The sequence below is a fragment of the Mesocricetus auratus genome, unplaced genomic scaffold (assembly GCF_017639785.1).
Source record: "Mesocricetus auratus isolate SY011 unplaced genomic scaffold, BCM_Maur_2.0 Super-Scaffold_100676, whole genome shotgun sequence".
Lineage (NCBI taxonomy): Eukaryota > Metazoa > Chordata > Mammalia > Rodentia > Cricetidae > Mesocricetus > Mesocricetus auratus.
In genome coordinates, this window is record NW_024429266.1 from 119,179,220 (window position 1) to 119,200,375 (window position 21,156).

General features: G+C 42.6%; 1 long non-coding RNA gene across 2 annotated transcripts in view; it reads right to left on the reverse strand.

Moving 5' to 3' along the window:
• Positions 1–5,754: 5,754 nt before the first annotated feature.
• The window catches only part of LOC121137191, an 87,839-nt gene continuing 72,437 nt past the window's right edge, over positions 5,755–21,156 (reverse strand). The window contains exons 6-7 of one of the 2 annotated variants that reach the window (XR_005874424.1): positions 18,475–18,641; positions 5,755–6,800 (exon numbers count right to left, since the gene is read on the reverse strand). This is a non-coding gene — a long non-coding RNA (uncharacterized LOC121137191). Of the gene's footprint in view, positions 6,806–18,474; positions 18,642–21,156 lie in introns of both variants that reach the window. The other variant, XR_005874423.1, reaches the window with a different exon arrangement.

A 21,156-nucleotide genomic window follows, 5' to 3' on the forward strand; every position in this document is an offset into this window, starting at 1 on the left:
TGGCCTGTTTTGGGAACTCTTGTGTCCCCTGGGATCATGCGTCTTTCCCAATAATGGGTTGGAGAGTGGCAATGTGGATATTTTGATCTGACATTATTTTGGAGCGTAGCTTTCCTGTTTGCTGCTGTTTCCCTTTCATGGACCATTAGCAGCTTCCAAAGGCAATATCCTTTCACTGTCACACTGTGCCATGGGGGGCCATTTGAACAACTTTAGACTAGGGCATTAAGTGAGATTCTGGATGAGAGTCAGCACATAACCAAATAAAAATAATAAAGGGGAAGCGTGCAGGAGTCATTTGGAACGCTGTCCCGAGCTGAATTCATTTGCAGCCTTGTGGAAACCCGCTCATCACCAGTGATCAGCCCGGGCCCGGACGTGCCTTATTTAATTGTAAAGTATTTCATAGTCTCAGAAACAGCCCTGCTCATTTGCTTCTCCTTTTTTGGAGAGTGTCTTGGTGGAATGCTGAGATTCTAATGAGTGGGAGAAAAAGAAAATGCAGGTTTTCATTTTAGCAAGCCAAAAAAGAAAAATAAATAAAAATTTTAAAGGTGCATTCTTATGGCTTTTCTGTTCTCCTTAAAATGAGAATTTGAGATGCCAGTTTAGAAATTCTCCTTGGTGGGGGAAGAAGGCACAGGGGCAGGTGATTAAAGTTCAGGTGCTTCCTGGTTCCAACACTGTGGCCCTGTTCCCGTCTCCAGGTGGGAGTGAGGCTCAAGGATGACTTGGGATCTGAACTTCAGGAGACTCTAACCATCAGAGACAGCTTACCTGTCACTTACCTGTCCTCACAGTTCTCTGTGGGAGGGGCTGCTAAAGAAAATACTGATTCTTGGAGACGTCTCACTTAGAAATTCTGACTCCCTTGCTCTAAGGCAGAATGAAGAAAGAGAATCCATATCCTAAGACATGATTCTGGATCATCCATAACACAGTCATCCATTCTCTTAAGATTTGCCTATTAACAATTGGCTTTGCACAGGATGGTCTCCTAGAGATCATGCGGACAGCAGAAGTAGGGTGGATCCCAACTCTGAGAATCCACAGTATGAAAGTTCATGACTCCTCCAGGAACCTGCAATTCATTCTTTCCCCCTTTGTCTTTTATACAACCCAGGGATGCAGGTGAATAAATACTAGTGGTGTATTCCACTATTAGCAAGTCAGGAAATGGTTGTTCAGTATTTGGGTAGGATCCTGTTACTTAAGATATGATCCTGACTCTGTGTCAGAAATCATCTCTCAGCCCATGTAAGGGTGGACTATGCCAGAAGGGCTCCGGAAAGCAGCCCCATGAGTCTGTAGCATGTGATTATATGGTTATAAAGACCTTATCCTACAGTCACTGTGTGCTTGTCAGATGCCCAGCACCGTGTACCATAAATCTCTGATATCCTTTAAATTGTTGATGGCTTTGTTTGTGTTGTTCACAGTTATCACACCCGTTTATAGTTGTTAGATGAACAGGTGGGTTATCAATTTATCTAGCCTGAGATAGTCTTTTGAGCTAAATAGTAGATGGCCCAGATATTCCAAATCTCTAGGAGGAAGTCTAGGGAATCTGTAATTGTATCATGCTCTTTTGAAAGATTATGGTTAGGTTTGCAAAATAGGGAGTTTGGACCATGTCTCTTAAGGAGCATTTAAGTCCCTTGGGCAATATTCTTGTACTGTGTTCAGCTTATATTGTACATTCTGAACATAAGAAATTTAGCATTTCATATGGATAGCTTATACTGTCATCCATACAGAAGCCAGGTTACTTTAACTATTAAAACCTTAACAACAAAGTGAATTCCGTTTTTCCCCATTTTCCCCCATTGCTCTTATCTGGCATCCGGGGAAATAAGGTTCTGTTTCCCCTACATTCATCTGTCTAGAACTGTCACAGTGAAAGTTTAACACCAGACTATTTTCTGCTTATTAATGGATCAAAGCAGAGGAAGGATGGACAATAAGCCCTGGTTTGATCTAGCAGCTCTCACTTCTGCATTGACTGGAAAGAGCCCTGTGCTCTGAGGATGGGGGAGCACAGCCCTTAGCTGGGTGTAGTGGGGACACCTGATGTCTCAGCCCTTGGGAGACAGAGGCAGGAGCAGCACACATGGGAGAACAGTCTAGATACCAGCCACGCTTAGAGCCAACAAGAAACTTGTCTCAAATAAGAAAACTTACACAGAGAAGGAAATGAGACTCTTTAACACACCAGTGAATGGCCTTGTGTAGATGTGGGAGGTCTCCAAACTCCCCTTCTCCCATATGTGAAGTAGGAATAAGAAACATCATGCTAACCAGGAGTATAAAATGGAGGCGCTAACAACAACGAAACCCCGAACAATAGAAGTCATTAAAACTGTAGTTCACCTGTGTGGTTGTGCTTACTGACACACAACACTGCATAGGTCAGCTTCCCTCTAAGCTCCTAAGTTAAGGGGTAACGTTTGTTTCGTTCACCGTGGCATCCTCAGCCCTTGTGTATGACACAAAAGTGCTCAGTAAATATTTGTTGAGTGAGTGAACAAAACCATTATTAGTTTATCTAATCTTTAGAACGAGTCTTCCCTTTAAGTGCTTCTGGTAAACCCCGTTGTACACCTGAGAAAATCAAGATTTAAGTCACTCCCTGAGCCAGTAGCTGGTGGAGCAGACACAGTACTGCCGGCAGACTGTCAGGGACTGACGGTCTGACTAACTCAAACCTGTGATTTGCTTCCTTCTTCCTTCACAGCTGTTGCCGCAGAGCGCTTGAGTGCAGTTGACACCTGATCACAATCCTGCCATCCCTTTCTCCCGGGGACAAGTGGGCACAGCCAGGTCAGAAGCTGGGGCTCGCAACACAGAGCAGCACTCTCTGCCCCAGCTGCTGGGGGCCTCACTGCCTGCTTTGTGAGAGCCAGATCTGGCCTTCGGGTTGCCTCTTCCTCCCACCGAACAGTCACCAGGAAAAGCAAGAACTCTAAAACTGCTCAACTGAAAATGAAATATGCAGTGGCTTCAGGCTATGCTTTCCCTTTGCTGGGAAGCACTGCCATGATAATTGTTTCTACAAAAAGAAACTACAGCTCTGGCAGGAAAAAAAAATCAACCCTCTGTTTGCTCGAACCCATCATAAACCATTGCTGGTAATTATAGGAGCTCATTGTGCGACAGTTTAGTTTAACTTAATTGGCAATTTTTTTAAAGCTGCACCACAATAAAAATAGTAAAGAACGAGTCGGGTTCTAGAGACAGAACGCTTGGCTTTGGTGAAATGTCAGAGCCTGCGTGCCCAGCGGAAGGTGGGCAGCCATAGTCCTCCTCTTTCACCTGCTTTTGTGTCTTATCCTATCACTCGAGTTCACCGTCTGACTGTGGCTTTCTGTCCTCTTACAGCGAGGCAGGATTGCAAACAGTTGTAGAAAGAAATGGGCCCCATAAACTAATTTAGAACTAGAGGATTTATGGGCCTGGGAGAGGCTTGTGCAAAATGAACTAGCTGTGTTCCATTTCAAGGTAAATAGACTCCTCCCTTTTGAGGGTTCATTTTACCTGATTTAAAAAACCTATTAAACCTTTCCCCCTAAGACTAGGGATGCTGTTATCCTCCATCCCCTCCCATAGCCTCTACCGTCATGTTCACAATTTCATCCAACCTCATTGTCACCAGCATCTCCATCAGCCACCACAACAGCCGCCACAGCAGCAGGTCCCCTTAATAATAAGAGTGATAATGACAAGCTTTCATGATCATTCACATATGTTGAAGACTAAGTCATTGATTGCAAATAATTCTCCCAACTTAAAAAGTAATTCACTAGGAAGTAGTAAGCATTAGACTCACCCCTTCTCCATCTGTCTGATGCCAAGACATGTGCTTTTATCCAGTGGATTTTTCAGTAATCTTAATGTTTAGTCTACAACTGGCCTTCATCTCTGGGGAGAAACTTAGCTCATTTTCATGTTAAACCAGAAAATAGAGGAAAACCAGTCAGATCATCATCTACTGAAGCTTGTAATTGGTCTTGTAACCTGTACAACTGGTATGTAGTCTGGAAGGGTGACTCCTGGGTGCCCATACCCATTCCAGGTGGCAAGCTTCCACATGCAGTAACCCTTCCCCATATCCCTCCTCTGGAGGGGAGTTCTGGCATTCTTTTGTGCCCAACTTGCCAGGTTCCCACCAGGCTTGGAGCTTTTCCCTGGACTGCAGCCCACTGTCCAGGGTCAGGGAGACTCTTTTCTGCTTCTACTCATCCTTTTCTCTGGGGCATAAATTCTCACTCTTGGTACCTAGGAGTTCAGAGTGAAGCAAAGCTGAGAGGCATTAGTGGTTCCATTCACTGTGAAACTCTCAGTGTTTGTGGTGACCGTGGTGACAGAGTGGTAGTTATTTTTTTAAGCACTGTTCTAAACACTTTTATGGATACTAACCGTCCCCACAACAGCCCCAGGAGGTACGTCTATTGCTTTTTCCATTTTCCAAGCAAGAAAATGAGGGACACAAATGTCAAGTGGCTTACCCAAGGCAGTGCATTTAGAAAATGGCATCATCTTAACGCTACATTGGAATGTGTGATATCGCAAAGTGAATGTTGAGTCTTTCTTCTGTTTCCTGGCAGACAATGACAAAATGTCTTCAGATGGACTGATAAGTTAACTGTTGGCTGGTGACCTTTAGTAGCTCTGGGATAAAGTGTGGTTACTAGACAAATAACAGGTTTAGAGAGCGTGCACTTTTAAGCTCTAGAGAGGGGACAACTTTCTCTCCTCAGGTTGACTCTATCATCAACGGCTAAGGATATAATTTTGTTGTTGTTGTTCTTTGAGATACAGTTTCTTTGTGTAACTCCACCTGTCCTGGAACTCACTCTGTAGACCAGGCTGGCCTTGAAGTCACAGAGATCCCCCTGCCTCTGCCTTCTCTGTGCTGGGATTAAAGGTGTGTGCCACCTTGGCCTGGTTGACTAAGGGTATCATTCACACATACAGAATGAAGTCTTTACAAAACTCCAAAAGTCCAAGGTTTGGAGGGCCTTTAGATAGCTAGATTCATAGAAGGACGCACAGTGGCTCTTGGAGGTAACACTCCAACCTGACATAGAAGCTCTGCGATCCCTTCATCTACACATTCACCTGTGTAGTTAGTCACCTGTTTCCCTTGTGGCATTATTTGTGATGAACATGGAAATGCAAATCTTTGCCTGAGTTCTAGGAACTGCCGTGCAAGTCATTAAAACCCAAGGAAGTGGTATAAGAACTCTATTTATAGGTGGCTATCACAGGCAGAGGTAAAACCCTAGGACTTGTGACTGGCATCTGAAGTGTGTAGGGGCAGTTTGGAGGACTGAGTGCTTAACCTGGGAGACCTGACTCTGTCTCTGAAGGATTAGAGGATGCTCCTCTGGTGTCCACCACTGTAGAATTGCTTACTTGTAGGGAGAAATTTTTGTGGTTACAGAAGTTTGTGTTGATTACTGTGTTGTGAAAACACAAGGAATAAGAGAGCATTTTCCTTTTACAAAAGTCACAATAGTGAAACCAAAAGCACTGTCTTTTCTAATGCATTATGTTACCAAGAAATGGTTATAATTAATGTAAGTTTAGCACCCATCTTCTGAAAGTCAAGGTTGTTCAAGCCAATGATACCTTCTACATTGTAATTGTATCCTCAAATATTCTCAAATTATTTGAGTTCAAATGCTTTATTTTTTTATTTAAAAAATCATACAAATATTTGTTCTTATTTTGTCCTCCCCAATTCCTCCCAGATCTTCCCCACCTGGCCAACTTTATGTTCTTTCCCCCTCTATCCCTTTAAAAAACAAACAAAAACAAAACCACACAAAAATTCAAAACACACACACACAAAATAAGACAATAAAAACAGAAGCCAAACGCAAAGCAAATGACCAGTAAGAGAAAAAAATGTTCAAAAGAGTCAAAATGAGACCAAGAGTCTACAAAAATAATGAGTTCATTTTGTATTGGCCAACTACACCCAGACATGCACCCTGCCCTGAGATGTAGTTAATATACCTAGTGAGACTCTGTTGGAAAATTCTAAGGTTTTCCATACCAGGGGGTATCAATTATACATAAGCTCCTTGGTTCCAGGGTGGGAACCCATGTCCACGTCCCCCTCTAAGTGCTGGCATGCCTCTGGGACCCCCATCTGGCTTGAAACTTTGAGTTCTCCCTTCCTTTAGCCATTCATCTTGGATCCAGGGAATGACAGTCTGTTCCAAAAGCATCTTGTCACAAGAGTAGCCAGTCCCCAAGGCAGGAGCTACTTGTTTGTTTTCAGTCTGGGTTAAAGCCTTCCTGACCATCCACATTCTGAGATAACAAACCTCCAGACCACTTGTGACTGAGGGTCGTGCCCGCCCCATGCAGACATCACTGTTGCCTTCATTCCTTTCTTTGTCCCACCACAAGGTTCTCATTGGCTTCTCGAAGATCTCTCTTCTTCCATGGGTGACCACATGACTTTGATTGCTTTCACTCACAGGACCACTCACCCACAGGATTCTGAGGGAAGTATCCAAGCTGGGCTTGGGGTTTTGGCTTAAAACTTGATAATGCTGTGGGATGACAATCTTTTTATCCACATAGCACTTGGTGTATACCCAACAATACGTAGCTAAGAACGTTTGTTTGACCAGTACTGCCATTGTGGTTTGTGTGAGGTCCTCTTCTGTTGGTGATGAGAAAAGTCATAACAATTGTTCCACAGGCTTTAGCTTCAGCAAATCCTCTGAGGGAGTCTGAGACTCAGGGGAAAACCAAGGTGTGCCAAGTGCTGGTACTCCATGCATCTGAACTGGGAAGAAGAGATAGTTGTCAAACAAAAAAAGAGAGCTATGAGGCAACTTAACTGAGAGAGAAGTTCGGGTCACACAGTGGCTTCAGGCTAAACATCACCTGGCAGCTAACTTAATCATAAACTATGCTATGGCAAACAAGCCTTGAGAAAGAAAAGTAGGAAAGAAAGCAGGAAGTTGGGAAGAAAGTGCTAAATACTCTATTGGAAGAAATCAGAAATTTTGATTTGGAAAAGAGATTCATTCCTGAACCAACCAGCAGATCAAAGAAATTGGGGTTTCCCTAATCAGGAGTGAGACAGACGGGAGAACTGAGCAATGGTGGCCATGTCACAGAAGCTTTCCCTACCAGGCTGCCACACAAGGGACAGAATATTTCAGCAAACCATTTTGTGGGTCAGTCCAAAGCTTCTCTCAATTAGGGTTCCAAAGACTCTTTAGTTCCAGGGAAGAATGGTCAGGATGACAAAGATGAATGGAGACAGAAACCCCATGTAGAGCTCTGTGCTCTATGTTAGAGCCTGAGTTTCACTACATTCTGAAAACCTATTTGGCGTAAGGGCGATTGTCATCATCATTATTATTTTTAATATAAATTTTATTTAAATTAGAAGCAATCTTACTTTCTGTATAAATCCCAGTTCCCTCTCCATCACATCCTCCCTTGCCCTCCACTGACTCCCCGATCCTATCCCCCATTCAATCCCCAGGGAGTGGGAGGCCTTCCATGAGGGATCATCAAAATCTGTAAAGGCATTTGGGGCAGGGCCTAGGTCCTCCCCTGTGTATCTAGGCTAAGAGAGTATCCCTCCATTGGAAATGGGCTCCCAAAGTCCATTCGTGCACTGGGGATACATCCTGTTTCCATTGCCAGAGGCCACATAGACTGCCCAGTGCTCCTAAATGACACCCAAGTTCAGGGGGCTTAGTTTGGTTGTATGTTGGTTCGCCATCTGTCAGACTGGGGTCCACGAGTTTTCACTTGCTCAGGTCAGGTTTCCCTATCATGGTCTTGAACCCTTTGTTCATCATGCCTTCCTCTCTGAAACCGGATTCCAGGAGTTTGGCTCAGTGCTTTACTGTTGATCTCTGCTTCTGCTTCCATCAGCTACTAGATAAAGGCTCTAGGATGGCATTTAAGGTAGTCATCACTATGATTATAGGGGAAGGGCATTTATGGTAGCCTCTCCACATTGCTTAGATTGTTAGTCGGGGTTATCCTTGTGGATTTCTGTATAATTCCCTAGTACCAGATTTCTCTTTAAACCTATAGTGGCTCCCTCTATTGATGTGTCTCTCTTCTTGCTCTCCTCTATTCCTCTCCCCACTCAATCTTCCTGATCCCTCATGTTTTCCTCCCCCCTCCTCTTCTCCCCTCCTCTTTCTCCTGCCTCCTTCCCCCTCCATGCTCCCCATTTGTTCAGGGTTCTTTTGTTTTTGTTTGTTTGTTTTTCGAGACAGGATTTCTCTGTATTGTTTTGGAGTCTGTCCTGGAACTCACTCTGTAGACCAGGCTGGCCCCATCCTCACAGAGATCTGCCTGCCTCTGCCTCCCGAGTGCTGGGATTAAAGGCGTGTGCCACCAATGCCCGGCTGTTCAGGGGTTCTTGACCCTTATTATGATTATAATGCATCTCTTCCTCCTTTGAGTAAATATTCATATTTTTCATTTAGCACAGCTGTAACCAATACCAAACATTGGCCCACTGATGAAACACTGGGGAGGAAGCCCAGCCCACGAACTTCCACAAAAAAAAGAACAAATTGACTGCAAAGTCCACTGAAAAGGACACAAGTTACTTTAAAGCTCAGCACCCCAACTAGTTGGTAGTCAAGGAGTTTATAGGAAGGGAGAAGAGAGTAGCTGCTTGCTGATTAATGACTGACCTCAAATTCCACTGTGTTTGGGAATCTGCTTATGCAGGGTATGGCAGGCAATTAAATGCACCTATCCTAGGATAATTGGATAGGAACTCCAGAACATAACTTAGAGACACAGTGGGTCTTTGGGAAGAAGAGTTTCACACATACGAGGACTGCCAAAAAGCTGCAGATACTCTGTAATGGGCCCTAGTACCTGCCCTTCATCTGAAACATGGGCTGCATCACTTTCTGTGCACTTAGAGTAAATGAACTATGTTGTAATGGTTCTATCAGGGTGGTGGACACTGAAGTAAAAACAGAGCCCGAGTTCCAGATACTCCATGCCTCTGAAGAAGACAGCACAGATGGACTTGCCAGACACCATGTGGCTGTAGCCAGGGCAGCTGTCCCTGGAGCCTGATGTGGAGGAATGGTTTCATTCTCCTTGGAAGACTGAACACAACTGTTTAGGTCCGGAGAGTTCAGGCCTCATCCTAGTGTGGCAGTGCACACTGTGACCCCAGCACTCTCAGTACGGGGTAGAGGCAGGAGGATTATAAATCTGAGGCCAGTCTGTCCAAGGCTAAAAAGAAAGAGAAGAATATGAAGCCTAAGGAGCAGTCCTTTTCAAATATTAAGATACATTTCAACTACCCAAAGGTGCAGATAAAAATAAAAGTGATTACACATGTCATCCATCTGTAACAGATGTTGAGTTGAAGTTTCATGCTTTACTTCAGATTATAAACAAATAAAAAATATATTCCTCCGGTGTGTTGGTTTCTCAGAAAATTGGGAATCAGTCTACTTCAACGTTCAGTGGTACCAGTCTTAGGCATATTACCCAAATGATACTCAATCATACCACAAGAGCACTTGCTCAACTATGTTCATAGAAGCAGTATTCATGATAGCCAGAACCTGGAAACAACCTAGATGCCTGTTGTGGGAATTAATTAATTCAATAGCTTTTGGGGTACTGACCCCTTCTGGGTATGGTCTGGGATGCTACAGGGAGAAGAGGTGTGATTTCTTTCCTGTGTGGTGGTCAGAGATTTGATTGCAGCTCCCTGCGTGGTGGCTCTCTAACCTTTATTGTTATTGGTGAGTTTCCCCGATAAATATTTGATATCCTTTTATTCGGACCCTTGTGAACTCCCCTACTCCCACATATGGATGCCCCTCAACTGAAGAATGGATACAGAAAATGTGGTACATTTACACAATGGAGTATTACTCAGCTGTAAAAGCAAAAATACGAAAACAAAACAAAATAAAAAAACAATGACATCATGAAATTTGCAGGCAAATGGATGAAAATAGAAAAAAAGACCATTCTGAGTGAGGTAACCCAGACTTAGAAAGACAAACATGGCATATACTCACTCAAAGTGGATATTTGATGTAAAGAAGAGGATAGCCAGGCTACAATTCATAACCCCAAATAAGCTAGGAAACAAGGAGAACCCTAAGAGGGACAAATGGATTGCCCTGGGGAAGGGGAATTAGATAAGATCTCCTGGGGAGTAAAGGGGAGGGGTTCAGGAATGAGAACATGAAGGAAAGGGATGGTCGAGGCAGGGAGTAACAGAGAGAGAGAGAGAGAGAGAGAGAGAGAGAGAGAGAGAGAGAGAGAGAGAGAGAGAGAGAGAGCAAGCAAAGATATCTTGATAGAGAAAGCCACTGTGGGTTAGGAAAAACCTGGTGCAAGGGAAATTCCCAGGAATCCACAAGCATGACCCCAGCTAAGACTCCTAGCAATAGTGGAGAGGATGCCTGAACTGACCTTCCCCTGTAATCAGATTGGCGAGCAACCCAACTAGCATCACACAGCCTTCATCTAGTAACTGATGAAACCAGATTCAGAGATCTACAATCAAGCACCAGGCTGAGGTGGGGAATCCAGTCCAAGAGAGGGAGGAGGGAATACCTGAACAAGAGAAGTCAAGATCGTGATTGAGAAACGTGCAGAAAAAGCTGAGCCAAACTTGTGGAAACTCCTGAACTCTGGAACGACAACTGTGGAGACTCTATGGGACTGAAGAGTAGTGTGCTTGGACTGAGGGGTCCATTCCCAAATGGTAGGATGCATGCTCAGCCTTAACACAAGGGGAGGGTCTTGACCCTGCCCCAACTAAATGTGCTAGACTCTGTTGACTCCCCATGGGAAGCCTTACCTGTTGGGAAGAGTGGATGGAAGGTGGATGGGGGCCGTGGGAGGAGCAGTATGAGGGAGAACTTGTGTTGGAACGTAAAATGAAATTTAAAAATAAATTCAATTTAAAAAAGAAAAAAAGTATTCCTACAGCCAAAGTCCACTTTAGACTGCTGTCCTCATTCTCTCTCCTCTCTCTTCCTATACATATGACTGAGAGCCTGTAAGCCTTCTTATCCAGGTTCCTACACCAGATAGACCTCCATATCTGCCTGTGTTTAAAGTTAATATAGATGCTATCATGGTGTGTCCTTCAATTTCATCCAGCATTAACTTTTGAACATTCTTTAATTGACACAGTAGAATATGATCTAGTTCACTTGTTCCAATTTTTCTCTCCATATATATATATATATATATATATGCATGTATGTGTGTGTTGTGCATATATATATAGTATTTTGTAATATTAGTATATGTATATGTTTCAGAATATCAATTTTCTATTAAAGAGAGTTTGACTTGTTTCTATTTGTGATATTTAATTTTGAAGTTGTCATAACTGATTTCTGTTTCATGTAGGAGGTGAATTTTTGCATAACACAACGCAATTATGAAAACTAACATTTATCCTTTTAGTGCCCAATACTCAATTTCAAGTATGATATCTGTAAATGACCACTCTGTCATTCCATTTTGAAAGGATTTAACTTTATTTTTATTCCGTGTGTTCTGCTTGCATGTGTGCACATGCACCATGTTTACACGTATTTTGAACTTTGAAGTTTAAAAGAAGACTTTTGGGCCACTGGAATTTCAGTTACAGATGACTGTGAACTGCCTCGTGGGTGTGGGGGGGGGTCATCTGCAAGAGCAGCAAGTGCTCTTAAGCACTGAACCATATCTCCATTCTTAACATATCTATCTCTTAACCAATATGGTGTTTAACTTTGACAGATTCTTGGTAAGATGTGACATTTGATTGGGAGAGTCATACCTTTAGTTCTCAACACTAGGAGGCCATGATTTAGAGATGGAGACTGGACTTTGAGTAACTTGGAGTCAGAATTCTCTGTGTGAATGTATTCTTTTTCCAACCTGAGAACCATCTCTAGGTGGCCCTGGAAGCAGCATTTCAGGGTTGTGCTCTCCTTGTGCACATCAAGCCAAGATTGGGGTCAGTGACTGTGGGTGACCTGTCCACATGGCTCTGCAGACTCCTTTTGACTTTGGGCTTGGTGCTCACTGCACACGCTTTTGTTCTGGTCACTCAGAGCCTCTCAAGAGTCCTGTGGGGAACAGATTCTCTCTGCATGCAAGATGAATTGTTGATGTCTCCCTTTTCACAGTGTAGGAAACATTGAGATAAATCAATGCCTGCTGGTTTGACTAAGAGGATGAATGTAAATTGGTGATGGCTGTTCGTGTTGTCTCTGTTCCTTTGGTTCAATACCCTATTTGAATAGGCATCGTTCCTCATCTTGACATTTAAATATAGGTGCTGGTGTTAAAGCAAGGAGGCTTTATTGCCAATGTTGTCAGTTATTAATAAAAATACAGGATTCCTATTATTTCTATCTAATGATGGTTTTCACATGTCAGTGTGTGTTAACATGTATCTGTATCATGTGGGGGTTTCTTGAAGAACAGCTGCTCAGTCAACAGATGGGGTCTGACACAGGCAGAATCTCCAGCAAGCTCCCAGGTAAGGTCTGTTGTACTGCTCTATGGCCACACTTTGAGACCCAAGGCTCTGTGACTTCCCTGGAAGTCTGATATTAAAAGAATCCCTGACATTTCACAGATTTCCTTGGTACTATGGTATACTGGAAACAAAGATATTCTTTGGTGTGGTCTACTCCAGGCCCTTGCCCATTCAAAACTAACTCTTTAGTTAAGAGGAACCCTCTAGGAGGTGGGGGTGTTACTCTTTTCTGACCCCAAGTTTTTACCTTGGTTGCAACTTTTAAAATGTGCTATGGCAAAGGCATTCCACAATTAAATTGCAATGTCATGGTCCCAAATCTGAGCATTTCTAAGGTTTCCCAGGTGATCCCACACTGTAGGCAAGACTGAGAAATGCTGCTTTGGGGTGGAGAGAGAGGAGAGATGGCCCCTTTGGCTGATTTTAAGGGGAATCTCACTCCATAGTCCCTGGTGGCATTTTGGACTCTTCTTCCTGGGCCCAAATCAGGATTATTTTTTAAAACTAGTTCTATTCCAGGCCTTTGAGGATTAGATCTATTTTCAAATGCAAATACAAATGACAGAGTTAAGATTTTAAATAAAATACTTGTATCTGTGTGTGTTGTGGAAAAAAGATTAATTATGGATTGAATCTGTCACCACCCCAAACTGCAACTCTATTTCTTTGTCATGTTTCATGCCCAAGTGCACCACGCTGGAAGACAAGTTTCATTACTCTCTTTTGATATTTTAGTTTTCATGAAGTGGAATGTTGAGAAACTGAAAATCATATGGCTCAATAATTGAATATCAGCTCTTCAAAATATGAACTGTGTTAAAGGGCAACACTTTTCTTCATATAAAATACAGTTAAGGCAACATTTACTTTACATGGTAGTTAGAGGAGTTAAGAGTTAAGTTAGTCACATGACCATGTGTAACAGAGTTCTTCTATTTCATAGAAATTCAAATTTCTGTTTCCTTTTCTCCCTCCTTCCCTCCCATTTTTCTTCTCCTTCTACAGAGAAGTTGCAATGCATACTTTCATAGAATAGACCCCCTCCTTCCTCTAAAAGATATTTGAGAGATGGAAAAGCACGACATAAAGCCTACACACAAATACAGAATGGGAAGTGAGTGACTGAATGAGATCATTCTTTCAGAGAGATAGCTGTCACATCTCACCATTAAGATGTGGTGTGCTTGCCATAATCTTAATTCAAATGAACAAATCTGAACAGAAGAATTGCTACTAAAATTCCTAATGAAACATCACAATTACTTTCTTGCTCTCCGTAAAAACAGCAGTATGTAGATGACAAAGAAATTAAAGACAAATATGTTTACAATCTTTTATTTTTCAATTTCACAACTTTTTTCCAAATTTGGAAAATAATCACTTCAGAGTACAAGCTAAGGTTTAGAACTGCTGTATTTAAAAAGAAATTCACTGGCATCACATACTTTGTATACTGCACAAGTGTATAAATTCACATTCCTAGGCCATTGAAATTCAAATTACACATCAATTCGGAGGGCAATTTTGCATTGGAAAACATTCCGTTTTCAGCCTTGGTTCTGAGGTGGAGGATGGGTCATCACAGCTTCTATTCTTTAATTTCAGGAGATCTACTTACCATTTGCAAATGGGTTGGCCATCTGGTATTTGTGCCAATAGCACCTTGGCTGATCTGTCTGTCTTCCTTTGGAATAGTGAGCGACACAGTTCTGCAAGTCAATGTGTTCTGTACAGATATGCAGACTCCAGTGGGCACCTCATTTGGTATAGCATAGGAAGGGTTTTTGCTTTCACAGGGAAAGAGGCCCAAGTGTAGTTGTTGTCCTTACATTGATATCTGTGTCCTACCATTCTTTCCTCTGTGTACAGGAAAAAAAATATTGATCTACCAAAGTAGCACAGTCATAATGATCACTGGCTCAGTCATGTGCATGGGTGGTCACATGACTTGTGAGCATGGTGATAGAATGGAGTGAAGGGTCCAGCTGGCCACAGACTACCTTCCACTGTGAGCAAGTGACAGACTATTGAGTTTTCAGCAGAAATGAACATCCTAGTCATACTGAAATATCCTATTTTTCAAAATTATATCATTTTTTAAAAAGTAACAGATGGGACAAATCCAGCATGACTGCTGGTCAGTTTCACCTGGAGCCAGCCTATAGCTCTACAAAGAACACCAGGGGAGAAAAACAAAGCAAAAGTTCAAGGGTATCAGAATTAATCTAGGTTTTTTTAATAGAATGGACTGCTAAGTAGACACCCTGTGTGCTTATGTGTAATCACATATCTGTATGGTAGGTTTGTAAGAAACTGGTATACTGGGACACAGTACCAAGTATATAACATTTTGTGGTGGAGTTAATGCCACCCATACATTTGTTGCAACTAAGGAAGGAAATTATAAAGACAATGGATGTCTGATGTCACCACATTGCAGTCTGCAAAGATGATAGAGCTATCAAGGACAATGTAGGAAGAGGAGAGATAATCCATATACAAGGCAACAAGGCTGAATGAGCCAGTAACACAATGCAACAAACACCTGAACTTACTAGCTTACAAAGGCTTACTTTGGTTCACAGTTTTGGATGGCACCATTGCTTTGGGTCTGCAACAGGGCACACGCTATGGTGGGTGTGTATTGAACAAAGCTACTCACCTCATGGCCATCAGAAGCAAAAGGAAGGGAAAGGAAGTGGAAAGGTTTGAACATCCCTTCAAAGGAATCACGCCCACCTACCTTCAAGAGCTCCCACTAGCCCCTGTTTCTTAAGGTCTTATGGGCTTTCAGTGGTTCCACCAGCTGGGAACCAAATCTTAATACATGGGCCTTTTGGGGACACTTATTTAAACCAGAGCAGCAGTCAAACATAAAGTTCTTTTGTGAAAGTATCTTTTGTTTGTTTTAATTTCAATGACTGTGAAGTCATTTGTGTTCAGAATGAACCAGATTAATGTGTCTCAAAGTCTTTGCCTTGAGCCCTCTCCCTAGAAACTAGATTGCTGCTCCCTCTGCCCATCCATTATCCTCCCACACTCCAGCTTTGAGAGAAATCTAGAGAATACCCCTCTTGCTCACATGCTACCCCCCTTTCTGGGTCCTGGTCCATGGGCTCACTGTAGTCAGTCACTCTTTTTATGCTTGTAACTTGAAAAGCAAAAAGCATTCCATTCACACAGTTAGTCAATTCTGAGTGTGTTCTCCCTGTATTATTTTTTTAAGAGGGGAATTTCCCCACGTGAGAGAAAGACGAATCTGTATTCATACTGCTTTGTGAATTCTAAAATGTGTTTGGGGGGATACAATTCAAACACTAAAATAATCCATTTCATGCATATTAATTGGTTTTTGCATGAAAACAATTCTTGTTCACGGGAGACATTTGGCAAGTTTGGAGTCCAGGGAAGCGTTCTAAACAGCAGTGAGGGAGAAAGGGAGGCAAATGTTGCACCTTGTTGGCAAGAGTGAGGGCCACAGCACGGGCTCCTGTTTCTTCTTTTTCATCAGTGCAAGAGTCCCCTGGTCCCCTTGCCTGCTGGTGACCACTCTTCCCTGTCAGAGTCAGGTTTGAGTTTAGTCTGTCTCCATTCTCTCTCCCAGGACCAGTTCATGTCCACCAACTGCTATGAGATATCTCTGTGCTATTATTTCTCAGGGTCATAGTCATCCGATGAACACTCATGTCCTATGGACACACACACACACACACACACACACACACACACACAAATTCCCATCAAATGGTTTAAACAAAGGGGCATTGTTCTGACTAATTTACGTCAACGTGACATAAGCAAGAGTCATTTTGGAAGAAGAAACACCAGCTGAGAAAGTGCCTCCACCAAATTAGCTTATGGGCAAACTTGTGGTGCATTTTCTTGATCAATAATTGATGTGGGAGTACCTAACTTGCCGTGGGTGGTGTCATACTTGGGCTGGTGGTCCTGGGTGCTATAAGTCAGTGAGCAGAACCCTCCATGGCTCCAGTTCTCAGCTCTAGGCTCCTTCCTTGAGTTCCTGCCCTGACTCCCTTTGATGATGGACTGTAAGGTTGCAATGAATTCTCATCTCCCAAGCTGCTTTTGATCATGGGGCCTTATCATAGTGGCAGAAACTTAACCAGTGCAGATATCTATTAACTCATATATCACTCACAAACGAGGTGAGCAAAAGGTGTCACACCCACAGCCTGGGACTCTATTTGTTTGCTTTCCTGTCTCTTTCTGCCTAGGACTCATGGCAGCTTTATTTGTCATCTGGTAAGGAGACAGCTCCCACAGCTTCAGTATGTAGATCCTCATGCTTGGTGTCCAGAGGAAGGTGAGAGGATGAGTCCTCCCATTGACTCTTTAGAAACATTAGTTTACTTATTTTTGAGTGTGTGCTCACACGTGCACACACTCACATGCATGCCACATGTATGTGGGCCCTGTGGAGGTTAGAAGAGGGTGTTATATGTCATGGACCTGGAGTTGTAAATTTCCTGATGTGAGTGCTGGGATCTGGACTCGGGACCTCTAGAAGATTATCAAGTACTTTAAACCACTGAGTCCTCTCTCCAGGCCTCTGTAATCTATTCTTATAAGAAGAAAAGTGACATGTTTTTTCTTTTTAAAGCCCACAAAACACTTTCTGTGGCCTTTCTTGGTTTAAAATGAAACAAATACATTCCTCTCAGGACCCTTCCTATGCCGACTGTACATTATTGAATGCATTCTTCCCAGGACACTTCCCATGAAAAGAACATATACATTCCTGAATGTATCCTTCCAGGACCAGTCCCATGCAGAGGCTGGTTTAAACTTCCTATGCCTAAAGTACACAGAGCAGCTGTGATGAGTCTGAATGTGGTGATATCTTGATTGTATGAATAAAACTTGTCTGGAGCCGGGCGTTGGTGGCGCACGCCTTTAATCCCAGCACTCGGGAGGCAGAGGCAGGCGGATCTCTGTGAGTTCGAGGCCAGCCTGGTCTACAGAGTGAGTTCCAGGACAGCCTCCAAAGCCACAGAGAAACCTTGTCTCGAAAAACCAAAAAAAAAAAAACAAACAAAAAAAAAAAACAAACTTGTCTGGAGATCAGATGGTGGAGCTTGCTGCTAACTAACCATAAAGGTTAGGAGGTCTGCACAGACAGGAAGTGAGATGGCTGGGCAGACACAGGAAATGAGATGGGTGGGCAGAGACAGGAAGTGAGATGGCTAGGCGGAGAAAGGATATAAGCAGGAAGAAACAGGAACTTGTTTGCTCTTCTTTCTGCTGTGAAGTTAATGAGGTAAAGATGGCTTTGGCTTGTCCTTCTCTCTGATCCCTTAACATTTTCCTCTATGTATGACTCCAAGTTTCTATTATTTAGACCAATTAAGAACTCCATTTACATTCTCAGCTCTACCACATTTTGCACACTGCAGTTCTAACTGTGGTCTTTTGTTCCTTTATTATTGTAAAATAAAACCTATAAAGAATAAAATCTAACTTAACTGCAAAAAATGGTATAAAACCTCAATTTTAATATAAAGGGGAAGTAAAAGAAATGTATAATAAAATAAGTTGCTTTAGGCAGGTGGTGGTGGCACACATCTTTAATCCCAACACTTGGGAGGCAGAGGCAGGGAGATCTCTGGAGTTCAAGGCCAACCTGACCTATAGAATGTGTTCTAGGAGAGCCAGGACTGTTTCACAGAAACCCTGCCTTGAAAAATTTAAAAAAAATTCAACAACAACAAAAAGTTGTGTTAGTTTGTGCATGGTGAGAAACAATCATACCAGAACCTGACTGCTCAAATGGTGTTCCATGGACAACCAGCAGTGGCAGCAGCAGCAGCAGTAAGAGGTGCAGTAGCAGTAGGCACAGCAGCAGCTGGGCACTTGTTATCAAACAGAGTCTCCGTCCCCAGCCTGGACTCACTGAATAAGGATCTGCATGTCAACAACATGCCCACCTGACTTGCGTGTGCATGTGAGATCCTGCATGAGGCTCCATGAGGTAGTCAGACACTTCTCCTGTGCAGATGGCAACTTCCAATGTGACTGTTGCAGGGGTGTTGCAGAAGCAAATCACACACAGTAGGGCTCTGACTTTGGGGGAGTGATGAAAAGCTCTTACAATCTGAACAAAACAAAAGACAAGACCTTCTCATTTTTCTTTCTAAAGAAAACAAAGTAAAATGAATACTATAAAACATATCCTGTATCTACACTAGTATATTTATATATTATATAATTTTATGTTTAACACTAGCCTTCATTTGGGATCATGAGAGAGAAGTTGAAAGCCTACTTAGAATCCTGACAAGTGTTGAATTTATCCATAGTCTTACTGCATACCCCACCCCCACTCTTCTTGAAGGAAAAAACAAATTCCTCTGTTTTGCTCTTTCTTTGTTTCATAAGCAGGAATGTCCTAAAGGTGCTCTGGGATCCCACTCAAGGCTACCTGCAGCAATGAGTTAGTTGCCTGGGAACACACTGACTCTGGTGAGAGATGCTTATCCAAACACGATTCCTAGTGGTAATGGTGGCTTTTGTCCTTCAACAAGAAGAAGACTGCTAATTCTCATGGACCCCCAAGCCCCCAAATTACTTCAATAAACATCCGAGATGTCAAATACAACTGCTTGATCACAAAAAAATGGGGAAAGAAACAAGCTAACAAAAAAAAATGAAAGCAACAAAATGTCAAGGCGGCTTGGCAATATATAACAGGGCTGGAATTCATGTAGAGAAGGGCCGAAGAGGCCCGTGCCAGAAGCTGTGATGAGCAAGCCTCACTTGCAGTCGAGATCTGGATCTTAGAGATGCTGGAATTAGGGATACCTGCTAAGAAAAATTGCAGACACGAAGTGGAGTTGGTCCAAGAGAGAAGTGCTTTGGGCAACAGAGGCCTGGATACCCAAGCCCTTTGGGACTTATATGTACAACCACATGCAGAGTTGAGTCTGGGCCACAGATTATGTTTACCCAGCTGGGCTTTTAGAATGGGAGTGTTTACTCTAGCATTGTGTCTTCCAGTATGTACCTTCTCTGATTTTACAGGCTCACAGATAAGATAGCCCAAGTCTGGGAAGGGACTTAGGACTTGGCAGCGCTGGGACTGTTGACTGGAAACTCCTAAAGATAGATGAAATGTGCTTTGCCTTGTGGGATAGGGGTTAGGGCAGATTTGTTTTGGTCGGGTCTGAAATGTACCTCTCATGATCATATATGTGGACAATTAGGTAATGGAAGTATTGGGATAGGCTGTAATGCAGTGGTTCTCAACCTTTCTAATGCTTCAAACCTTTAATACTGTGGTGACTCCCAACAATACAATTATATTCATTGCTATTTTATAACTGTTTGATACTGTTATGAATCCTTTTAGCCTATAGTGGTATTTCTTGAAACCCCCAAAGATATTTTAAATTGTGTTTATTTATTTAAAGGGCTACAAACACATGCGGTCCCTTCAATGGAATTCAAGATTCTAAGTACTTTTCCCAGCCTAGGCTACCTGTTACAGGAATCTTAATGTAAATATTTGATGTGCAGATGATCCTTGGTTACCTCTGTGAAAAGGTGGTTTGATCTCCAGACAGGTTGTGACCCACAGGTTGGGAACTACTATTGTAAGGCCTTGCTGGTGTAGAAGATTCACTGGACAGATAGTATGCCCTGGCTGGTATACAGGTGAGTCTGTAGGGTGAGTCTTTGATGATTTTAGTCCTGTCTGGCTTCTGGCCTGTTCTCATTCTGTTTCTGAATTCATGAGGATGAGAGGAACTGTTTCCTCATGCTCCTGACACTTTGCATGGATTTGCACTGTGTCCGCATCTGCCACAACGTCATGAGCTACCTATGGCTGAATTGTGAGCCCAGCTGCATCTGTCTTCCATAACATCCCTTCCACCCGGTACTTAGTCACCGTGACGAGAGCGCTGGCTAACACAAAGGCCGATGTGAGGAGAAAAGATGGACAAAGCAGGTTATGAGGAAGTCTGGATGAGTGGAAATCCAAAGAGAAGAAGCACTGAGAGGAAAGTGAGGCATCAGAATCACCTAGGATGGACAATGACTACGTGCAGGGATGTCTTTATAGTAATCACATTTTTATTAAGTAATCTAACTTGCAGAAATCTAGCCTGTAAGATTCTAAAACTGTTGCAATCAAGATTCATGATAAGTGATTGTACTGAAGCATACTTTTATAACAAAGATTATATACAACATAAATGCTCCAAAATAGGGGATTTTTAAAGGTAAGTCATGGAGCAGCCATACAATTAAGTATTAGGCGATCATGAAATTATGTTTATGAAGAGCTTTTAGTGGGCAGAAAAAATGCTTCTAAGATAACATAGTGTTAAAATAGCATACAAAATTTTATATGCAGTATGAATTCAATTATTAATCATACGTACTCACTGAAAATGCTAGAAAGAAGCTGAGATCCTTGGCATAGTTCCCTTTAGGTTACATAGTTGTGGCTAATATATTTTGCCCCTCTACTTTCTTCTAAACTGCATTTCCTCTCTAGGCAAAAACGTTAAATATTTCTTAAGTTGAGTTGAAAACTCTTTTATCTAGGTCCTTGAGTCTCCCCAGCTCTTACCCAGGTCCTTGAATCCTACCAAGCCTTTGTAGAA